Below are 25,189 nucleotides of genomic sequence, written 5' to 3' on the forward strand. Positions count from 1 at the left end.
TTTCTCTCATTTTACACCTGGGAAACTGAGGCACAGTGATATTAAGGCCAAAATTGTCAAAAATGTTCACTAATTTTGGGTGCCCATTTTGAGATGCCAGGGGCCTGATTTTTCAGAGTACTTAGCATCATTAGCACTTTACATTTCAGAGCCCAGCTCCCATTGACTTTGCTGGCAGCTGTGAGTGCTCAGCACTTCTTAAAATCTGACCCTACATATCTCAAGTCAGGCACCCATTAAAATAAGGAACACACAATTAGTGGCTACCTGTGAAAAGTTTTGATTTATGTGACTTTCCCAGCAACACATAGGGACGTTCTGTGTCCGAGGCAGGGAGAGACTATAGTTCTCTAGAACTGCATTCCACTTGAATGGGACAGGAACCAGCTTTTCCATTTTTGCAAGAAATTCCAGAGTTTGAATCGCCTCCTCTCCAATTTTGTGTGAAAAGAAATTCTGGATAAATATTAATTTGGGGTTGATCAAAACATTTTGTTTCAATAAAAGCAGAGCACAGTTTGTTCCAATTTTGACATTTAAAATAATTTTAATAATATAAAAAAATTGAAACAGGGTGTATTTAAATAAATAGATTTCCATGTCATTTCCCCCAGTACTGTTCCTATTCTCTCTCATCTAGTGAAACATCCCACATCCATCCCGTCTTAGGGCAAGTCCCTGTTAGCATTACCCATAATTTAAGTCACCTAGGGAAAGACAATGGGAGCTCAGTGCCTAACATCTATTTATGCTTTTGAAAATCTCCCTCTTATATTACCACAGAAATATCAAAAGAAAATGCAGTAACATCAAGCCATTTTCAACAACTTTGTATTGCAGGGCTATGCTAGAGGAGGCTCGCAAGAAACAGTTAAAATTTTTCCTCCCAACTGCCTTTGCTGGAATTCCAGTTCCCCCCACCCCTCAGTGAATATTGTTCAATCATCCCTGTAGGAGAAGCCTTATCCCTAAGGCTCATTAAAATAATTCTTCAGAACACACAAGTATTGGCAGGTATTTAAAAAAAATAAAGTGGGAGAATACATTTAGACCCACAGATCCATTGTTAAAGTTCACAAATTAAAAGCTGTGCTAGAATGTCAATGCAGTCAGTCGATTTTTCAATAATAAGATATAAACATTTTCAGCATGTGGCACTTAATGTTTGACAAGTGTCACTTTTGACTTCTTTTGTAATGAGATAGGAGTTTTGTTTAAATTAACAGATACCCAAGTTACGCACTACTGGTCACAGAGAAAATTTATGGTAACCCTTGTTAAAATACCTGCACTACATCTCTGCAGTACTGGTGCACTAAGAAGAAGTGGTAATGACATCTTAAGATTGCACACTGGGAAGGGTAGGATCCAAAATAATATATCTGGATTTTCCCCCCAGAAGTAGTGTTTACTCTGACCCCAGAGGTAATTAAATGATTCCAAGATACCCCCAGAAGTTCTCATAACAAATTTCAACGATGAATGGAAAATCTGAGAAATATGGATACTAAAAACAAAATCACCCCTCCTAAAGAGAAAAAAATATTTGCTTAGAACTGTGTCTCGGGAATTTGGATTATCTAAATGATGAGAAAAGTCAGGGACACTAAAGATTTTAGCCATCTTAGTGCCAGAGCTTTCTCTTAACACTCTCAAATCCCTCTTTAATACAAAATCCCACACGCGCTGATCCCGGAACCAGAAAAAAGCAGTAGATTGGATGGATTTTCCCAGGAGAAAGGGATAAAAAGTAGTAAGTAGCCTATTGGGGGAAAAGCCATAGACTTGGGAGGTCTGTGTAACAGTAACACTATCCACTAGAGTCAGTGGATGCTGACCTCTGCCATATAGCAGTGGTATAAACTTGTCATGAGATGGGGGTTAGAGAAATAAAGGCCAATCTCTTACCAGCACTCCTGTCTCTCTCAGTTATATGGTGCCCATGGTGCCCGTGCTCCAGCAATATTCAGGGCATGGGGGCCTGTCTCCACCATTGTTCAGGGACGGGTCTCTCCGCTGGCCCTGCCTGCCACCCCCACGCGCCTCCCATGAGCGTCCCTGCCTGTGCCCTGGGCAGCGGACGGCTGCCCTGCCGCTCAGCACTGCGCTCCGCTCTGCCAGCTCCCGGCATTAACTGTCGCCGCAGGGTCCTAGCACTTCCCAACCACTAGTGCCTGATCCTGCCCCTGCCCTTCCGCCTCAGACAGTCAGGCCCTTCCTTTTTCCGGCGGGACCCTCCACCAGCACAGGGGGCCCCCTGCTTGTAGTCACCACTCTTGCCCCATGCTGTGCAAGGGGCAGCCCCATCCCCTACCCCCAGTGAGGCTATAGTGAGGGGCAGCAGCAGGGGAGGAGGCACACATGTGATGGCAGCCCCTCCCCCCACAGCCACCATAGGGAAGGCGAGGGGGTTTCCTGGAGCTGAGAGGGGCCCTAGGAGCACATGCAGTGATAGTGCTGCGGGGGAGAATGAGGGGTCTCTCCCCTGGAGCTCGCTGCTGTCAGCGGGAGAGGGCTGGGGGAAGTCCTTCTCTCTGGCCCCAGCCGGGGACAGACTGCCTGCACTCCAAACTGCCCTGCCCCACCCCCCCCCCCTCCAGAGCCCGCACACACACCCGCATCCCAACCCTCTGCCCCAGCCCTGAGCCCCCTCCTGCACCGTGAACCCCTCATCCCCGGCCCCACCCCCATCCACACTTTAGCCCTCTGCTCGAGCCCCTCCCACACTCCAAATCCCTCACTCCCAGCCCACCCCAGAGGCAGGACTTGGATCCGTTCTGGGCACCGCCAAAAATTATACAAATCTGTTGTCCCTGTACCCTTATAATGGATGGAATACTTCTGGAATCACTGAAACCCAAAACTTAAAGCAAAATGTGAAGGTGAAAGAGATGGGTGCTGCAAATCCACAAGGATAAGAAAGGAAGAAAACACTGGCAAGTTTACAATGCTGGACTCAGAAGGACCCTGAGGTTCTTATAGCTGTCAGTAGCTTGCTGAACTTGCTTCTGGTACATGCTACAAGCTAAGCTACTGTTTCCTAAATATCTCTTTGAAAATGACTTAGCTACAAATGAATATTCTCTTGAAAGAAAAAAACAACATTATTATTAATTTTTTATTCCTATAAAAGCTTCCTCCCTTTACTTATTGCTCAGTTTAACTTCAACAGTTACTTTTAAATAAGAAAATAGCAATCGTACTGGTATGTAGCCAAATTTACTGGAGGCTTTAGGATCCTCAGGGTCCTGTGGCCGCCAGTGCATTTAAATTAACTTTAAATATTTAAATACCATTACAAATTCATATATATGAACATATGTGTTCTCATTAAACCAGATCATTTTATAAAATATACAAATGCTCAGAAAATTTTTAAAGCAGATAGTTTATGTTTTCAGAGGCCTACTCTATATTAAAAACTAAACATAGCAAACAAACAGCATTAATCAAAATATGAGGCACTGGGTTTTTATCTTGTGCTTTTCAGTTCACTCAAGAAATATTTATACTATATTAAAACAAACTTGATTTATCAGAAAATGTAACGTATAGGGTTATATCCTTCTGTAATATGATGTATATGAAGGCCCTTAACTCAAAGGCCACTGAAATTAGTGTGAACTCATTTTTTTTTTCATGTACTGCATGATATTTATAGTATGAAATAACTTCACACTGGTAAAACTAAACTGGCTCTTTATTAAGAGAACTATTTACAGAAGTGCTGGAAATACAGCTAGCATGCCAATCATGTGCACACAGACTGACTTTCTGGTGTCTCCTCCAAACTTTTCCCTTCTGCAGTCTGTGCTTCTCCCTCCAAGTTCCATGCAGGCTGCTACATCTTTCCCTTTAACAATATTTGTTGTTATGTCTTTTGTGCAATTGCTGACTTTCTGGGGCCACCAGTTACTATTACATAGCCCACCTTTACTGCCACCTCACTGTGACCTGTTAGACCTTATATTCTTTCAACACAATACTGCTCTTCGAACCAGTCTCCCACTTCCTGTTTGTGTTACTGCCATTCATGTGGGACTTGCTTCCACGCAGTTACAGCACTTTTTTCTGTTGGATAGATGTCCTGTTGGTCCTCTGTATTATTCGTACCTTGTTTTAATTACTCAGGCCAGCTGATGGCTGAGCACTTTCTATGTCCTCTTGGTCCTGGCCTTGGCCCTGATCCCATCTGTCTGGACGTGCCAACTGTCTGACACTACTTCACAGCTGTCCTCAGTTTAATCTCTACTGCTGTCCTGAATCTGTAGCTACTTCATATGACCCATGTCCCACTGCAGCCTGGACTTTTGCCTTTTACTATTACTTTGTGTGGCTATCTGATGGTTTAACCTAGACCTGCTCACTTGAGTTTAGTAGCCTCAGGTACTTGGTTCACTTTGTTGTAGCAGGCTGCCGGCTTAGCTTGGTGCCTTTGCTTCTGTGTATTATCTGTCATTCCACCAATGGGCTGCAGCAGACTACCCCTCATGGGAAATAGTCTTGGTTCTCAAACCAATCAGTGTCTGTGCTGGGCTACTATCTAGTCCCTGGGAGGGTGTATTGCAATAGTCCTATATCTCCTGGTAGGGATATCTTCCAGTCTGTTTAATCTCTTGGCTGTCATTACTGCCAGCTTTGCCCTCTCATTGCTTTGTGGGTACCCAGGGGAAGCCATCTTGTGCTCAAATTTCCATGGAGTGCTGAATTGTTTGAATTCTGCAGCAATGCACTTTGCACGCATGTCAGGTTTGTCATACCTTGCAAAATATGCATTCAGTTTTCTGATCATAGTTCTTACCTGAGTTTCCTGCAGATAGTCCATCTCCCAGAAACTGGAGCAATAATCTACTGAGACCGTGAGTTCCTGTTAATTAAAAGTGAAGAGTTCTGTTCTGATCTTTTCTGACGGTTGGGTAGGTATTTAATGAGGTTGTAGAGTATCCTGTCACTATACTCTTTGCACATGTCACACTTCTCCATGTATGCTCTCAACTGGGCCTGGCCAGCAGATACACTTTCTGGCTTATCTCAGGCATGCCACTGTAGCCAGGTGTGATGTGTCACCTCTTAAATCTGTTTGGATTACTGCTTAGTTCCCTTTAAACAAGATCATGTCTTGCACACACAGTTCATCCCTTACCTGGTAATAGGAAGTAAGTGCATATGGCATTTGCTTCTTCAGATCTGGCCAGCCTGGGGTATGAACTATTTTACTGCCTTGTATCACTTCATCCTGTTTGGTAATTTGTTGGATTTCCTGGAGCCTCCCATCAGAGATATGAAAGTATTGTAGCATACTGATAGACTAGCTTTTGTCCTACAGAGCCATCTGTGTAGGACTTTGGGAGGTATGCACAGTTCAGTGTAACTGTTACCAGTATTTACTTTCCTTGGCAATACCACACCCTCACCTCAGAGTGATGGCATCTCAATAACATGTTGTGCTCACTTGTGTGCTCTCAGCAGGCACTCCTTCATGATGCTTTCTAATGGCTTGTGATATGACTGCACGTCCCCCTCCTACCCAAAGGTGAAATGATGGAATTGTTCCATTCCGAAGAGCACAGCCGGTAGCTTGTTTTCCTATCTGCGCATATCCCCTTTCTTTGTCTGTCAGGGAGCTAGTAAGAAATGCTATGGGCTGCATGTGTGTTGCTCTGAGGCATCACACTGTAGCTCTAGCTGCTTTGCAGGACTGTAGTATTTTATATCTGGTGCATCACTTATGATTTTCTTTACTCTTCCAATACCTGTTTTTGGATCTCTGACCATTCCCATACTGTATCGTGTGTTAACTGTATCAAGGAATCCACAGGCTTCTGATAGGTGTTTGCAGAATCTGGAAAGATAGTTGGCTATCCCTATAAATTGTTGGACTCTGTTCATATCTTTGGTCTGGGCACTTCCTTAATGGCTTTCAGGTTTTCAGGGTCCATCCAAAGTCCCACAGAAGTCAGATGTCTGATGTAGGAAACCTCTGTTCTCCTCAGCTTCAGCTTGTTGCATTCAGACTAATATTCCACATGCAACACCTGTTTAGGAGTTGCCACAGCTTGATATCCTACCCCTGCATTGTTCTTCTGTAAAATCGCCTTCTCCTACAGTAAGAATATCATCAGTACAATGTTTATGTCAATCAGGTAGTCCCTATTGTCCCCAGTTCAGTTTGCACTAGAACACCTCTGGGGCCAGAGTGATGCCCATAGACATTTGTATCCAGTGGTACCAGCCTAAAGGTGTGGCACAGATTTTCATGTGGATAGATGGCTCATCTAGCTCAATATACTAGAACCTATGCTTGCCATCAAACAGTGAACACTTTTGCCCTGAAAAATCATGTAGCATATCCTCAATCAATAGTGATAGGTAGTGACTTCTTGTCAATGCTCTCTTCAGTGGTTTTGGATCAACGCATATTCCGAGTTTACCTAAAGGTTTCTCACTGTTACTAGGCTGCTGATCCACTCCATGCTAGTTTCCACAGGTGTAATGATGCCTCTTCATTGCAGACTTGCCAGTTCCTTCTTTAACAGCTCCCCCAGGGCTAATGGAACGCTGCTTTTCACTAATCACACAGGCTGTATGTGGAGATCTGTTCTAAGTTCTGTTTGCCCTGTAGGTGTCCTCTCCTTGGAAAATGTCCATATATTCTGTTATAATGCTGGTCAGGACCACATTGCCTGTCCTCCTTGCTCTCTCACTTTGGGGATATTCTGCAGTTGTACTGTCATCTAATTCATGGCTTGTACTGTCCCGTTGCCAGGGTTGCCATAAGTACTGATAAAAAGGACTTAAGTTCCAAGCACACCCATTGCAGGTGTACTTAAAAGTACAAGTATGCTGTGGAAATAGTACTTACGTATGTATAAGTAAAAGTACAAGCACAAGTGCTTTCCACTCCTGTATTCCCTGCAATTGTCTGGTGAATATATGGACAATTACCTAAATAATATAAGCACATAGTGGAAGAGAAAGAAAAAGAGCAGCAATGAAAGGCTGCAGCAGACTAAGCAACTGTTTAGGCCCTAATTTCCCAACAGCCCCTTCAACACTGGAGTGTATCCAGTGACTGGTAGATATTTCTTACCCTACCCTGCAGAGGGTGCAGCTGCTGAACTTATTCCCTCAATGCTGGACACAGAGTTATGGGCTAGGCTGGGAAACAAGCCTCCCTGCTGCCAGTTGCAGTGACCAATCAGAACTGAAGGGGGTGGGGCCACCATCCTCACTTGCTGGTGCAACAGCAGGGCCAAAAGAAAATAACTCTGGCAGCCAGAATCATAGAAATGTAGGACTGGAGGGGACCTAGAGAAGTCATCAAGTCCACCTTTCCATGGTGTGGCAGGACAAAGTACACCTAGACCATCCATCAGAGAGGTGCTTGTCCAACTTGCTTTTAAATGCTTCCAATGACGGGGCCTCCAGAACCTCCATTGGTAGCCTATTCCAGAGTTTCACTACCTTATAGCTAGAAAGTTTTTCCTAATTTCTAACCTAAATCTTTCTTGCTGCAGATTAAGCCCATTACTTCTTGTCCTACCTTCAGTGGATGTGGAGAACAATTGATAGCCATCCTGTTTATAACAGCCCTTAACATATTGGAAGACTGTTATCAGGTCCCCACTCAGTCTTCTTTTCTCAAGACTGAACTGGTCCAGTGTTTTCAACCTTTCCTCTGAGGTCAGATTTTCTAAACTTGTATAATTATAGTTGCTCTCCTCTGAACCCTTCAGTTTGTCCACATCTTTCCTAACTTGTGGTGCTCAGAAGTGGACACAGAACTCTAGCTGGGGCCTCACCAGTTCTGAGTAGACTGGGACAATTACTTCCTGTGTCTTACATACAACACTCCTTTTAATACACTCCAGAATCATATTAGCCTTTTTGCAGCTGAGTCACGTTGATGACTCATATTCAGTTTGTGATCCTTTATAACCCCCAGATCCTTTTCAGCAGTGCTTCCACCTAGACCGGGGGTAGGCAACCTATGGCACGTGTGTCAAAGGCGGCACACGAACGGATTTTGAGTGGCACTCACACTGCCCAGGTCCTGGCCACTGGTCTGGGGCTCTGCATTTTAATTTAATTTTAAATGAAGCTTCTTAAACATTTTAAAAACCTTATTTACTTTACATACAACAATAGTTTAGTTATATATTGAAGACTTATAGAAAGAGACCTTCTAAAAATGTTAAAATGTATTACAGGCATGCGGAACCTTAAATTAGAGTGAATATGTGAAGTTTCGGCACACCACTTCTGAAAGGTTGCCGACCCCTGACCTAGATAGTTATTCTCCATTTTGTAGGTGTACACTTTATTTTTCCTTCCTAAGTGAAGTACTTTGCACTTGTCTTTCCTGAATTTAGGCTTACTGGTCTATAATTCCCCAGCTCTTCCTTTTTCCTAATTCCCTCTAAGCTGGTACAGTGAGTTCTGGGGGCCTACCAGTTAGGAGAGATGCGGAAAAGCTTTTGTAGATAAACTTATGTACTTAATGTAAAAAAATATACTTAAGTTCAGGGGAAGACGTCCTGCTGCACAGCAGTGCATGGTACTCATGTGTCAACTACTATAAATGTCAAGCAATAATGTCTTGTTTCATGGTTTTCTTATTAACAGCCGGCATTTGCCCATTGGCTTCGGAGTGGGTTTTTTTGTATATTACTGGCCCCTAGTCACATTTCTCCAGTCTAATACTGCTGTTTACCAGTGTTGCTGTAATTCAGCTGGAATTTAATTAGTCTCTAATATCATAGCTGTGAATATGGCAGTTTAATGGGTGGCAGTCTTCTTTTGCAGTGTGTGCACATTAAGCATCTTTGGATCTACTGAAGTCACACTGTAGCGATCCTCTTCACTAGAAGTCTCTATATCCTCAATCACTGCAGGTACTGCTGCTTTTTATTTCCTGGGATAGCTGAAGCACTGGAACAAATTGGTTCTGATTCCCACATTCCTTGTAACTTTGCCAATAGACTGGGTATGTTTCTTTCAGTCTTTCATGCTGCTGTTCATAGTATACCCACTGGACCAGGATGCCTGCTTTCTCAATAAGTCTCTCGCTGTCCTGCTGCCTGGGTTCCTTTAGGTTGACCTTATGTATTTGTTCTGCACTAGTGGCTGTTTTTATTTTGATCCTTTCCCTGGACAGTTCACCTGCCCTTGATATATGGAGGGGTTCCTCTCAGTTTCTTCTGTAAGCAAGAATCATCCTCTCTTTAATTTGGAAATCTTTCATACTTCTAAAGTTGCATGTGGATTCCAGAGTTCTAAGCTCTGTAATGTAAGTATTTATTCCCTCTTCCTATTCTTTGTTTTGGTTTAAAACAAAACAAAAGACCCAGTATCTCACTATAGTGCCATTCTGTCTTGTGGGTAACAGTCTTCAAATACCTTTATCAGCTGTTGCAATGTCTAGGGCAGTATTCCTGGCACTAGAGACTCACTCACTTCTCTTTTTTTTTTAACCCAATAAGATAATAAAACAGCTTTATCTTCATTGTCTCATATTTATCCCCTTTTGTTATCTCTGTTTAGATTCCATTCTTGCTTCCATGCTTGTGCAATGTCTTGTCCGGAAATCCAGCATTCCTAGTGACCTCAGTCCCCCATGCTACCTGTTTGCTCTGTTTCTAGGTGCTACTTTGTTTGCCTATTAATCACACTCTCTTCCTTGCTGAGAGTCTCACTAGACTGACTGCTGCCACCATATTTCAGGTGCTACATGCTGGGTAACAACATGACAGGTCTCTCTGCTTCCAAAACTAAACCGGTCCTTTATTAAGAGAACTATTGACAAAAATAGTACAACTACAGCTATTATTCAAGTCATGTCCCTATAGAGTTCTTGGTGCCTCCTTCAAACTCTTCCATCCTGCTACCTATGTTCTTCTCTTCAACTGCCATGAAAGTTCTCTCAGTCTGGGGCTTATCAATAGGGTTTTCAGTTGACAGAAAGAAGGGACAAATGCAATGATATTCATTCAACAGATGTCAATTGCTATACCAACATTCTCAGAATTGCCTAGGTTCGACACCCTCTCTTCTCATCTACCCATTGCTGATATAAAACAAGGGAGCTTTGTACTCTCTTGGCTACTGTTTGTAGCTGGAGGAGGAAGGGGGAGATTTCCCTCATTTCTCCTGCAGTTCCGAGTGCTGGAAGATGAGGAAGCAAGGTTCTCCCATCTTCTTTCTCCTTGCTGTCTGTCTGTGTGTGGCATCTCTCTTTCCATCTCCCCCTTCACTTCTTGAGAAGACATCCTCAGCGGCTGTGCATGGCTCTGAGAGTGGGAGGGTACTCCATCCTGCAGGTGGGAGTGGAGTGAATGATTCCCATATGTTTAAATCAATGCTATGCACAGTGTGCCTGAAAGGAAAGGAGTTGTTCTAGTGATAGGTATTGTGCTTGTGACCTATCAGCAGAGCTCTCACCTGTACTGCATTAGGAGGTACATGCTGCATTGGAGCCAGCCCAGCTTCCCTGCACTGTTCTGAACAGATGGCTCAGCTGCTGCAGCCTTTCTGAGCTCCCTGCTACTCTCTCCCCCTTATGAGGAGTGGGAAGAGGCCTGACAATATTTTGTAAGGCAATGGAGTGGTCAGCCAACATTCATCAGGGGTAACAGAGAAGGAAGAGAGATGGCTCTGAGCCCCTTTGCAAATGTCAGCCCAGCAGACAGGCTCTCTTCCTCACCTTAAATTTACTGTTGGTTCCTGAGCACCTCCCCTCTTTTCCTGCCAGGTCTCTCTCTGCTTGCAGGAGGGAGATGGGCAGGTGGCCAAGAGTTACTGCAGCAGCATCTTCTTCTTCCTGGAGAGGGACAGGATCCCTGAGCTGCAGTAGAAGGAGCAGCAGCTGCAAATATGGCGCCCCAATCTGCCCTGCAGCAAGCCTAAGAAGGGGGATAGAGGCAACTAGTATTTATTGTGTGCATGCAATGTGAGGGAAGGCAGGGGTACTGTGAATAGAGGCAGCCCGTTTTCATTAAAGGCTGCTGGGGAGAGGGGTAGGAGCTATTATTCATTAGGGGATGGGGTAGGTAGCATTAATTGTACTGTCTGTCAGAGAGAAATTTCATGGGGTAGAAATTTCATGAAGTGAGGTTGAGGGAAACCTTATCAGGGCCCATCCTTCTCACCCTTTGCATCCCTCTCCCCAGTGTACCAGCAGAAGCATGGGCATTGACCCTTCCCTGCCCATATTCCCTAGTGGCCGAACTGGGGGAGAGAAATATTTTGTTGCACATAAGGCTATGAGTGACTGTATAATTGATATTAAATGATAATACCTCATTTATAAGGTGTATGAAATACCTCAGTAGGTGTATGAAAGATCAGTTTAGCAATCAGTAACAGGCACCCCACCCCACACAAATAACCTGGCCCAGATTACAAAACTGCTTTCTTTCATTCGTACATGGAAAAAAAAATTTAGAAACAGGTTTTATACTTGCATTGCACCATAATTGGCAGATTAAAATGCTTTTTAATAGACACGTTCCACATTTGGGTAATTTGTCACACGTTGCAATGTCTTGTGTTACACAGTGGCAGGCTTGAAAGTTAAGAGGTACGCTTGTCAGCATTCACCCAACAGCTCAAAAAGAAATGCCCGTGCCTTGGGGGAGAAGCTGGGAGTACTTATTTAAATTCACAAAATAAACCTATTAACTCAGTGGACTGTTTCTGGGATGGCAGGTGGCACTATTTTATTGCTAGACTTCTGAGGGTGCTGAACAGAATAGAAACATTTAACCATGAGTGTCCTATTGACTTAGCTCAGTGGCACAGGATACCTTGCTTCTGACCAACTCCAGTTATTAAGGGTAGGTCTACTCTACAACGCTACAGGCCGCTGTAGCATAGACATTTCGTACAATCGATGGAAGAGATTTTTCCATCAAGGTAGGTAATCCCCTGCTCCAAGAGGCAGTACTAGGCTGCTAGAAGAGTCCTTCCATTGGCCAAGTCGCATCTACAACTCCTGTGCTTAGGACACAATTTTTCTCAGCCTTGAGTGATAAGTGAGATTGACATAAGTTTTAGGTATAACCCAAACTAGAAACAAACAAACAAAAATCTTCCAAACATTTTTGCAGTGAAAGGCAGTTATTAAAAATTTGGGGTTTTCAATGAATTCTCCCCCCCCCCCCCCCATCAAAAAAATCAATACTAATTCCTTGCCAAAATTTTTCATGGGGAATTTTTTTCTAAACAGTTCTACTAATTTATCAATTTATGGTAATAAAATACATATTTATAGAGCTGTACAATGATAGCACTTTACAAACCCAAAGTACACCACCTCTAACCCGATATAACGCGACCCGATGTAACACGAATTCGGATATAACACGGTAAAGCAGTGCTCTGGGGGGAAGGGGCTGCGCACTCCGGTAGATCAAAGCAAGTTCGATATAACGCGGTTTCACCTATAATGAGATAAGATTTTTTGGCTCCCGCTGACAGCGTTGTATCGAGGTAGAGGTGTAATATGTTTTCTACCCCTAAGACTGTAGAATATAAAGATATACCTTTGCCTTTTGAATCTTCATCTACTTGAAAACCTCGGGGGGAAATTAGCATGTGTTAAAGGCATTATACGTTGTCTACCCATGACTTTTCAATATGTTAGCTAACAATACACCTTTTTTTCCTAAGCCAGATAAAGCCACTTACATAAGTCTTATAGTGGGGAACTATATATAATAAATAATTTGCACTAATACATTTGTCACATTGCCACTGAGAGATAGGTTTGTTTTTCCATTTTTTGGTAGATGAAGTGGGGCAAGCAGAGTAAAATTCACCCTCTTGAAAGAGCCTACAGCAATCCTACAACACTCCAGTGGAGTCCCATGCATAGCCTTTGTGTGGCTCTGCAAAGTAGCCAGAGTTCACTACATGAAAGCAGGAACTGAATGCACATCTCCTGCCTCCCAGTCCTGGGCTTTAACCACTAACATGCTCTAATCTCTACCATGCTCTCTGTTTAGTACAGAGATCTAAGGATCAGCCTTGCCAACTAGGGAGGAATGGAGTGTTTACAATGCATACTGTCATTTCTGATGAATATGAATGGTATTTGTACATCAAGCAATCAGAAATATAATTGTTTATTCATTCCACTATGCTGTAAAAATAGTCGATTTAACTGAAAGAGCTGAGATAAATGACATTAACTGTGACATGTGTGTGACTATGCTCATGTGGATCATAGAAGGCATATGGCAGAAGCTAGAAGTTTCAAAGAAGGTTAGAAATCCTTATGCAGATTCACAGAGCATTCACATTAATTACATTTCAAACATCTGAATGTTAGTTGGAAATTTACTCGTGAGACTGAAATTTTGAAAACACACTCGTTTTATGACCACAGCTCATTTACAATGTCAGAAGAGCTTTAACATGAGGGCTAACAACTCAAATGAAAGCATGGGTAGTTCCTTGAGAACATAAAATAACCCCAAACCACTCCTTCCTCCCTTCCCCCTCTCTGGAGGACATACACATTGTAGGGTTACCAGGATCAGCACAGGAAATTTTATGGCACATAATAAGGTGGAGTGAGTAGCTCTGCTGTAGGGAAGGAGAATGGTGAGGACAGAACTGGTTTTGTGGAGGACAAAGAAAACAGCCTTGAGATGTGAGAGTAAGGAAAGGAGATAAAGGAATGTCACAGATGGGAAGGAAAGTTAGAAAGAGGGCGATTCTAAATCCAATGGGAAGGGTCTCTGGAAGTAGGACTCATACTGATCCATGGAGATGACAATTGAAATGAATATTTATTAATTTGGGCCGGATCCTGATCTCACATCCTCTGGTTTTCTACTGGAGTAACTATTGATTTCAGTGGGATTACTCCTTAGTTATAGCAGTTAAGTGAAATTAGAGTCATTTATCACCGACATATGAAAAAATGGTCCTTGTCCCAAAAAACTTACAAAATCCATAAAGAAGCACACATGAAACTAAGATCACTTTACCCTGGTACCTCAGACTCCTTAATGGTGGGCATTTTCAACCCAAGACATATTTTGGGAGTACAAACTGAAAATAAGTGACATTAAAGACAAATAACTTGCTTGTGGTAGATTTGGTTTTAGATACTAATTTGAACCATAATATTAATGATATGAATGTCCTTCTAAAAGTTTAGTATCCCTCCATAGCACTAGGCTATTTCAGTAAGAAACCAAAAATTGAATTAGGGTCTTCTGGAGGGCAGTACAGAATGTCATTCCTAATTAGCAGGGAGCAGCAGAAGCTGGTCCACAGTAAATATTTGGATATCAATTTAAACAGTCTAAGCAGTAATGGGAGTTACTGTATATGCTGTGTTGGTGAGTTAATATTCAGAGCCTGTCTGGGCCTGCAAAATATTTCCACCTTCCCCACAAAAAAATGTAACCTATTCTTGTCCACTATTCCCATACTCCCCCACAAAAATGTGACATATTCCAGTTCATACAGCATATGGCCAGCCTAAGGACTTGGAGAGCTTCTTGGAAAGATTCTTTGGGATACACTCCAGATTTAACTAACTCCTCTTTAAAAAGTGTGTGCATTCTATAGAACCCTATCCAGCCACCTGCTATAAAAATGTATTCCAAACAGCTTGTTTCTTTCAATTTAGTTATAAGGGTGGTATTTAACTGGTTTACATTTCTGAGTATCTCAGCAAGGTAAAGGGCTAGGACTGTACTTTTTTCATGAAAGCAGAGATTCCTCTTTATGTTTCTAAGCCTCTGTTTTACAAAGGAAACTGTGCAGGCAGACCCTTTACAGCATCAGTGTCCCTAGTACTCCCAAAATCAGAGGTTTCCACCACCATAGGTTTCATGGTGTAATAGTGTTTAATGGTAGTACATTATTCAGCCGCTAGATTCTATGTGCTGTATAGAGTTCCAGGTAGGCCATGGTCTCCGGTAAACAGAAGAGACAAAACGATGTGAAATCTGTAGCTGTTTTCTTTAATACACTTCCTGTTTAAGATTAGTGATTCCATATACAATTAGAAGGCAAGCTGTGGTGTTAGTCTTCATTTTTTTTTTCATTTCTTGACGTACATGTTTAAAGTTGTATCCCTCATGTTGCATTAATATTGCCTCTGTATTATCCCAGATTCAGAATTGTGCAGAAATACAGTCCGTTATCACTGCTGCATCACTGATCTGATCATCTGGGGCATTGCAAAAATGAAAATCAGAATTTTATACCACATTCTAGAAGATCTGAAGGGACTGACTTTTAAAAAGGAAACAAATCATTCATTTAGAAATTAGAGACCAAAATCATTGTCTATTTTTCTAAGTATTACTTAAGATCTTCTTTAAACCTGAGTCATTTGTTTTCCTTGTTGGATTCCTGTTGCTTGTGTCTTTGTTTAGGTTCACCATATGTACTTCATTGCTACACTTCCAACCCCCCTGCAAGATTCCTGATACATAGGGTTGCCAACCCTCCAGGATTGTCCTGGAGTGTTCAGGAGTTAAAGATTAATCTTTATTTAAAGTTTGTCATGTGATGAAGCCTCCAGGAATATGTCCAATCTAAACTAGCAACTCTATTGATACAGTCTACATTATATATATTGAATTTCTCTGTTTTATGAGCACAAGCTTTCTGTTTTACCCTGCAGGGTGGGGAAGCTAGTCTATCACCATTTTGTGAAATTCAGAAAACTTGAACGGTTTATTATGGAATATGCAATAAGCAAAGAAATACCGAGGGAAAGGGATTAAGTTTTTAAACAATAAATCCAAGAAATAATGTTACATTTTAAAGAGTTGTCTGAGATTTATCATCATCAGCCAGCCATACACTATACGGTCTACTCTGCATAGTGCAAGCTTCCTTAGTCTATTTGCATTCTCAGAATACACTGAAAGTAGGATGACAAAAGAAATCAAGGGTAATATTTTTATCTTTAAGAAACCATATGGCAATGTTTGCAACATGAAGTATTCAAGCTGAGAAAGCAAGAGAGTGGCATGAGAGAAAACATTGCATAGTTGAGATAACTGCTACATAAAATAGGTGGGTATAAACCCGTGTGCTCAGAGAAGTATGATTTAGAGGCCAGTTCTGCATCACTGAAGTAAAAGGAAAGTTTGGTCATGGAGCTCAGGGAATCATGATCAGGTCTTTACTGTGGGAATATTTGTGATCAGTCAGGATTACCAACTGCATAAATCACCACTCTATACAACACATTTATATAGCTTCCCCCCCCCCCCCCGATATTTGTTCTAGGTTTGATCAGGTACATTTAGATAAAGGATATACATTATATGGCATATCCAGCTAATCATGGCAGAGTATTTAAAATATATAGTAACTGTGCATTTTCCAATCAATAATATGCATCTTTGTATTCAGAAATGATTGGCCTGAGTCTCTATTTGCTTTCTAACCATCCAGGACTCTTGTGGAATGAATTGAAAGACTGTGTATATTTTCTAATTAAAAACCCCATTAGATCATTACCATTTATTTTCATTAAAACTTGAAATTAATCTTGCAGTAAAATGCCTAGGGACAGCTTGGAAACCATTGGACGTTTGCTTTTTCCAGTCATTCATTTAGCCTCTGATCCTGGCAGATGCTGAGCACCTCCCATGAAATGCTGAGCACTCTCCATTCCCATTGACTTTCCTGGGAGTTGATGGAGCATAGCACCATTGAGGAGGCACTCAGCACCTGCCCGGATTGTACCCTAAGTAGTAAATTTGCATCTGAGTTCTTTTATCCACAGCAGATTTTTTTTAATCTCCATGTGGCTGCAAATTATGTGATTTACTTCACATCCAAACTACAGCATAACCAGATAACAGAGGAACAGAATTTTGCCTCTGAATGAGAATTTGCACATATCCTAGGGCATGTCTGGATTTAAAAACAAAAGCAAACAGCAAGCTTTGTTTTCTAGTGGTTATAAATATTTTCTTGTATTAGACCAAGTTCTGCTCACCTTACTCATGTTGAAAGCGATGGGATCAAGTCAGTTGAGGAGGGTTTGGTTTTATAACTACACAATCATGGGGGAAAAACGTGGGATATCTGCTCAGCTGATGTATCTCTGAAGGATTTAGACCCATACACAGCAATATGGCAATCGGATTTCCCTTTGCTAAAATTCCTACCCCAAAACTGGAAGAAGGTTGGAGTGATTTCCCTGGATCTGATTGAATTGACTCCACTCTGGCTACTACATAATTCCTGCAAGAGGTGAATTATCTTTCGAGTTTATTATAATACTTCTGAAGAGCATATTCTCTAGTTTGGAATCAGATTTCACCAAATTATTGATCAAGCACCCAAATGTGCAATAGGCAATTGACAAGTATAAATACAGACAGATTGTTGCCCTGAAGATAGAGCAGATGGTTTCAAAAATATTCAGGGGGGAATTGTACCTTTTCACCTCACCCCATTCTCCTCCAGTGTTCACAAATCTACAGAATAAGCTAGACTGTCAACATATCTAGTGTACTTTTTAGGGGACAAAGTCTGAATGTTTCCAATAAGGGGCACCTAAGGTATGAGTATGCCCAGTGATGCAGTCTGCTTCCTTGATTGTAAGCCAGTGACTGTTTTATATATGAATAGATTCTCTAGTCATGCATCCAAGTAAATGGAGTTTGTCAGAGTCTTAGAGGAAGGAGTGGTGGGAACCACTTGCAAAGATATTTGCGATTGCTATCTGATCAGATAGCAACAACTGTTTTCAGATCAAAATTCTTTGCTCCATATGGTAGTGGTCACATCAAACATTGAAAGATTCCATTCTTTAAAAAATAAAGTTAGTTTATTGTTAAAAAAAGAGTTGGAAGGAGATTGACCTTTCCATTGTGCCATGAGCAAGGTAGGATTTGCCTCCTCCCCATTTGCAGTACAAGCAGTGGCTTTACCCCCTAAAGAGCTATGAAATCAGCACTAATGGGGGGGGGGAGGGGGAAATCTGCTTGAGGCACAAGACTGTGCACAAGGAAGCCCTGTTCCTCCACATCAGCTCAGGGCTTCCCAGCACCTCTTCTTGCTCCCTGGCAATACAACTCCATTGGATCAGCCAGTGAATATTCCAGGAAACACCCCCAATGGTATCAGAAGCCCCCCCCCCCAAAGTTAGTGTCCTCTTAAAGTGGTTTCTGAAGGGGATAGAGGGAATAATTTACATATTGCCGCATCCCTCGTCTCCTTTTCCAATGTGCATCTCCAGGCCTACAGATGTTGTTGACAGACTTCCCTTCACACCACAAATGAAGGCAGGGGTGGGAAGGGAGATCTACACATATAGGGTCATTTCCACATAGAGATTCTGGGGAATAAATCTCCCCTCCCCCCAAAAAAACATGGTGTTTAAGGGATCAGTTATTTATTTCATGCAATTAGGGGCAATTTCAGGATTGGCAAGTAAAAGATGAATGTGCTATAAAGGTGAAATACTTAGTCTTTGGGTTAGTGCCAGCTTTATCTCTGTAGAAATCCGTCACTGAAATGCTTGGATTGGAGTCCTTTGAAAGGTCTGTAAAAGCAGGCAACATCAAGGCAAGACGCAGGTAATAAATATGGGTAAAAGATGACATAGGTATATGAATATTTTATGTAAGAAGTGGAATGTGTTTTAGACATGTTGATATAATTAATACAATCAAGTACAGTGTCTGTGCCATTGCTTTGTTTGTAACATTGCAAAAATCTGTTCTACTTAAAAATAGAATTATGATGATGTGTTCCTGTCTTATAAAGATATCAACCATAAAAATTTTGGCACTATATGTAGGAGCACTTCTGAAGCTGCTGTTATAGAAAACCAGACTGGCACATTTGCCAAGATGCATGAAAAAGAAGCAAATGAGCAAAGTGAAATAGCAATTTTTTAATGTTTACACTGACTATTCGAAGTGATCCAAGATTGTTTGTTCAGCGTGGAAGACAATTAGAATCTCTGTCTTTAAAATTGAGTAAAGTAAGCTCTCAAAGAAGAGAAAGATTGCTAATTTTCAAAGTATGTATAACCCATTCATCAAAATTAAGCCCCAACAATGACTGAGCCCAATCAAATAGAAGGGTGACGAAAGGTGAGGAAAACCACATATCTTTTCAATCTCCAAGGCAAATGTATATAAATACAGCACATGCTATCTTTGATGCTTTTGAAATATAACTAAAGATTATTGTAGGCCTGCAGTATGTACTTTGCAATTCTGCTGCATCAGTTCATAACAGTGAAACCATCAGGTTTCTAAACAGAATATACATAATGCTTACATATTCTATTTTTATTTTTTGCCTCTGCTAATAGTGTGAACACTAATGCACAGTCAATCATGAAGCCTTTGTTTTCAGGAGAATCAGGATCCTCTGAAGTCTCATCATGACTTACTATTTGTCCTGTGACAGCACACCAAACCCCCATTTAAGATTGGAGCCCCATGGTACTAGGTGCTGTATACATAGCAAGACATGGTACCTGCTCCAAAGAGTTTACAGTCTAACAACTGTGTCCCAGAATAGGACTTTTACATTTGAAGTAGTGGGCTAGAGTAGCCAGGCCATGTCACGTAGAGACACTACCTCATATCACTCTGCAGTAACCCCACTAGCTGATTCACATGCTCCCAGGGGAACTGCATTTAAAACTCCTCTTCAATAGTAAAGATGGTCACTATGATCTGGGGTCACAAGAGGGGGAATCAAAGCAAAATTGGGTGTGATCCCTGAGACTGCAAGATAAAGTGGAGTATTTAGGGAAGAGGAGATTGCTTAGGAAACAGGTAGAGGAAAGAGCTGTATAATGTCCATCCCTTGATATAATCTCGCTGTTACCTTGTACTCTCCCAGTTTGTTGTATCCATGCATCATCTTTTATCAGATTTTTAGATAGTCCTAGTCCCCAAAATGATTAATCTTATATGTATGAACAACACCTAGCACAATGGGGCCCCAATCTCTGAGCTACTGTAGTAATATAATAATAATAAAAATAATTGCTTTTATCTAGCCTGCATAGTTTAAAATAATTTTATTTAAAACCTATTGCTGAAAGGAGTAGCCAGTCTTCCCTTTAAAACTAAATCATGTGAAGTATGCTTACCACCAGCAGAGAGGATCTTTTGGGGCTACCCAGGAAATAAGGCTTTTTAATACCTATCAATTTTTACTGCTGCTGGATATTGCTTTAATACACAATCTATCAAACTAGTGATTGCCCAATATTTGGCTGACAATCTGGCAGGTGAAGACTAATTTGTTCAACTTGAAACACCTGACAACTTTTATGGTTTTTGAGACTTTACATTTGTTTGGCTAGAGCGCCAAACACACAGTATGAATGATGCCAAAATCCAGATGTGTGACAAAAGAACCTCCCTGCAAAGAAAAACATTGAAGAGGAATGTTTGTATTAGTAGTTTCTACTGTTTGAATAATTTGAAGGTTTTGATAATACCACAGGCTATAAATGCTTTTCAACTGCCGTATATGTAACAAAGGTTATAGATATGCAAGTTATCTCTGCTGGATCTCTACACTAATCCCTTATGAAAGATAAAGTATTGTGGGATCACTCAAGCTATTTTTAATCAGTGAACTTGGATATTATGACAATATTCAAATTCCGTAGTTTATTAAAGGGTGATGTTTATCCCAGCAGAAGAGGCCTGCTCAAGACTTAACACCAAATAAGCTGTTCGAGAAATATCTTGCTTCCCATCTCTCTCAGTGCACAGAGTTATATCACTTATATCTGTGCATAATTGAAATGGTTAGTACATACATGTCATATATCATACAACTAATTAGACTGAGGTTAGTGGACCAGATCCTCAGCTAGTGAAGGTAGGCATAAACTGAGGTCAATCGAGCTATGCTACTTTTCACTAGCTAATGAGCTGCCATTCTATTTCCACTGTGATTTCACAAAAATCTTGTTATATCTATGTCTAAGCTTCCTGACTTCACTTACGCTCTGCTTCAGAATTGTAGTACTTTGTTCCAAGCCTGGTTTTGATTTCACAGCATTCTATTCCCTTCAAGGTTTAAGTTTAGTGTTGTAGATGTTCACATCAGAAGGTTACTCACTTGTGCACTGAAACTAGTCTTTGTCTCCTTGACATGTGACGACCCTGAGGTCGCACCCTGGAACTCGTGCCTAAATATGTTCAATGGCAATGGCAGCACCAGATGTGGCAGCAGCTGGAGAAGCCTTTGTTCATATTTGAAACTGATGTTCAAGTACATGTTCAGCCAGACACCTTGAGACAAATGTGAATTTTTGATGATGCCTTTGACTGTGCACTAAAATAATCTATCATTGATGCCTGCCTCCCTAGCATGTAAGCACCCACTGCAAAGAAGAATTTGATAAAAAATGAAAACATACTGTCGTATACATGATGTTTTGATCTACCATGACCTGGAAACACTCTAAGTGGGTCATATTTTGCTAATGCAAATTAGCTGGTATGAAAGGCAACCAAAATATTCCCTTAACATAAAAGGAATTAAATTCCAAGGTAACCTAGAACCAGCATAATGGCTCTTTGTCATCATCCCCCACACAACTCTTGGTGGAGGGTGGGGAAAAAGGGAGCATAGCCAGAGGTCTGCTATCCTCCTGCAATTCCCAGCCAGGGCCGGCTCCAGGCACCAGCTTAACAAGCAGGTGCTTGGGGCGGCCAAGGGAGAGGGGCGGCACCTGCGGCAATTCGGGGGCAGCAGGTCCCTCACTCCCCCTAGGAGCGAAGGACCTGCCGCTGAACTGCCACTGCCGATCGCGGCTTTTCCCCCCGACAGAAATGCTGGAGCCGGCCCTGTTCCCAGCTCACTGCTGAAATAGCTCTTTGGGAGCCACTGCAGCTGGACAGAACAGAGCAGCTCTATGTAGTACCAAGGACCAAACTAGACCCTGGCCAGCCCCAGGGTGAGGTATACACAAAGGCAGCCCAAAGGAAGATTTAGCCCAAGGAGTTAAAGGCTTTTTTTATTTATTTTCATTTTTTTCCTAAAAGTTTTCCTACCACTTAAATATACAGTGGTACACTGACTGAGCAAGCTGGGCAAAACCTGTATGACGAAGCCTCATTTTACACGAGCAAACAAAATAGTTGGGGGGTGGGGGGAGAAACCTTTAACAGCTGGCACAGACCCCCAGTGTACAGACAAAACTGCCATCATGATTTTATGCACCAAGGGCCTGTATGCTCCCCCACTCCCAATCCTAGAAGTAGCTAAGGGCTAGTTCTAATTTTTGTCTGATTGCACTGCACTGAGAGCTAATTTTGGTAGCATGGCTCCCCTTCCCCAGCCATGCACTATACACTTGGGGATCCCTTTACCTGGCGAAATTCTATTGGTTTCTGTTTTTGCTACAAATCCCTAAACTAGGCAAAGATTTCTGGAAGGCCACCACGTTTTGAGTAGCATTGGGGTAGGACCAAACAAACCATGTGTGATAGTGAGGTTACATGAGAGGCTGCCCTTCTAGCAGGCCAGAGATTCTGAAGGCTGACAAGGTGGTGTCCAATAGAATCTGTTTAATATTTTGTTTTGGGATTGAGATAGGTTGGGCAAAGAATCCTGTAAAAAAAAAAAAAAATCTCATAACTGCTTGTCTGCTAAGCTCCAGGGCTGTGTGAGAATTCAGGAAGCAAGATATTTGAGTACATTCTACTTTCTAATACAATTTTACATTTGTTTATTGCTCCTTATTTTCTTTTTAAAAAAGCAATAATTATGAAAGATTAGACATACTGCTGGAACACCTCCTTGTAGCCACGTGTAGTATAACAATTGTCTTCCTGTCTGGTACCATCTGCCAATGGCTGCCCTGGTCCAGTGGTCCACCTCTTCTCCTGACTCAGCCCTCCGGCCAGGTAATGATTTAAGTGTGTCCTTCCAGGATAACACAGTCAAACAGAAAATAGTCCAACCATCCTCACACAACGTCTGTGGCTCCAGCTCTGGGCCCTGTGGATCTCAACTTTCTAACATCCTTATCTCCTGTCATGATAGCTGTATGCCACCTTCTCTGGTGGCTATTAGAAGAACCTAGACGCTCCCACTACAGTGGGTTCCAGCCCAGGGACCCTATAACCAGCAATCAAGGTTAGTTCCTGTCAACGCCTTGCTACTACCTCCCTAGACTTCTTCCTACCATGGCTTATCTGAGACCTTCTCCCGCACGACCTTTCTAGTTCCACTCTTCCCTCAAGGCCCTCCCATAGAATCCCCCCCAACAAAGTCCCAAACTAAAAGTATCAACCTAAACCAACCTTTGCTCTCCTCAGGCTTGCTCTTTTAGCCATCTGTACTGCTTTGTTTCTCAACCGAATTCCTATGACTCCTTGGAAGTCCAAATCCTACCCTTTTATCAGGGCTCCCACAGAGCTGCTCTAAGTCTCTCCCAGCCTTTTAATAGACGTCCCTACTGAGGATAGTATCAGAGGGGTAGACATGTTAGTCTGAATCTGTAAAAAGCAACAGAGGGTCCTGTGGCACCTTTGAGACTAACAGAAGTATTGGGAGCATAAGCTTTCGTGGGTAAGAACCTCACTTCTTGCATCTGAAGAATTGCTCCCAATACTTCTGTAAGTCTCAAAGGTGCCACAGGACCCTCTGTTGCTTTCTACTGAGGATAGGATCTCAGGGCTAACTCTCTTCCCCCTAGGGCTTCCTCATCACAACCTCTCTAATCCCAGAGAGCAACTACAGAATTTCTCTCCTCCCTATAGCCACCTTCTGTTCTCAATTTCCTCATTTTATAGTCCTCTCCCAGCCTTTCCTCATCTGAGCTTCATTGTCTGTTGAGCCTGGCCCATTCTTTAGGTGCAGCCTGATATGTTAATTGGCCTCTCAGGCCCACAATAATTGATTCAGGGCCTGTGCAGGTACACACCCTATCACAGTAATCTTAGCTGAAAATCCATGATTTGTTCTCTATGGGAAAGACAAAAGACACCTACTTTCTTAGAAATATGTTTTCTTAACTTTTGTATATTTGCAACACTACTAGAGCCTTAAATATAGCAATTGTGACTACAAGTTTACAGCTGTAATAATTACAGATTAAATCGTGGTTCCAATGAATTCAATTGCAAAACTTCCACTGACTTCAATGGGGCTGGGATTTCACTGTGCCTTCTCTGATCCCCAAACTTTCATTGTCATAGTCCGTGTAAGAGGCCAGACAGTGCAGCAATTAGTCACATTAGGAATGAAGCCAGCCCATAATTTTTGGCAGCTTAACGCCTAACAAATGGGAAAGCCCTTCCCAAAGCTTAGAGTCTACACAGAAATAACTCATGTTGTCTTTCTTCCTCCTCCTGCTGCTGTGGTGGGGGTGTTATATTACCCTGGGACATCAGGTACCTGGGGCCAATTAGATGTGCCCACATTTCCAAAGGGTGCCCTGATATCCTATTAAGATTAAATGCTCCATTGCATTTACAACTGCACCCGCAGCTATAGGTCTTCTGGCTGTGAATGGCATGTAATTAACCCCTTCCTTTCCAGATATAATGCCAGAGTAATCCGCCCTATTGAATCAGATTTAAAAAAATGAGAGTCAGAGACTTGGTTTTATTTCCAGCATTGCCACTGACTTGCTGTGTGACCTAGGACAAGTTACCTAATCTTTCTGGGCTTCAGTTTCTTTATTTATAAAATGGTGCTAGTGGTGCATACCATCCTTTGTAAAACACTTTGAGGTCCTAGGAATAAAAGTGCTATAAAAGAGCCAAGGGTGAAATCCTGGTCCAATAGAAGTCAATGGGATTTTGGCCACTGACTGCCACAGAACCAGGATTTCAACCCAGTTGGTTTCGTTAGTGTATTATAACAGGGATACTCCTAAGCATCATGGTTGTTACAGTCTGTATGCAGTTTTTAACATATATACATGTGCAGAATTATGGAAGAATGCATTTTACACCTTCAAAATAAACAAAATCAGTGATGGAACCACAGCCTAGTCAACAACTTTTGCCTTCCCCTCTGGGATTCTAAAGCCATCTTTAGAAGTATTCAGCTTCCTTCGTTCAAGATGGATACTTACAACAGAGGAAATCTTTCCCAAGGGTGAAACAACAGAGCCATTCATATGAAAAGCAGCTTTCCATTTCATTTGTTCAGCTTTCTGAGTTTTCATAGTGGAATCTTAAACCTGGTTAAATGATGC

Source organism: Trachemys scripta, chromosome 6, assembly GCF_013100865.1.
Source record: "Trachemys scripta elegans isolate TJP31775 chromosome 6, CAS_Tse_1.0, whole genome shotgun sequence".
In the NCBI taxonomy this organism is placed as follows: domain Eukaryota; kingdom Metazoa; phylum Chordata; order Testudines; family Emydidae; genus Trachemys; species Trachemys scripta.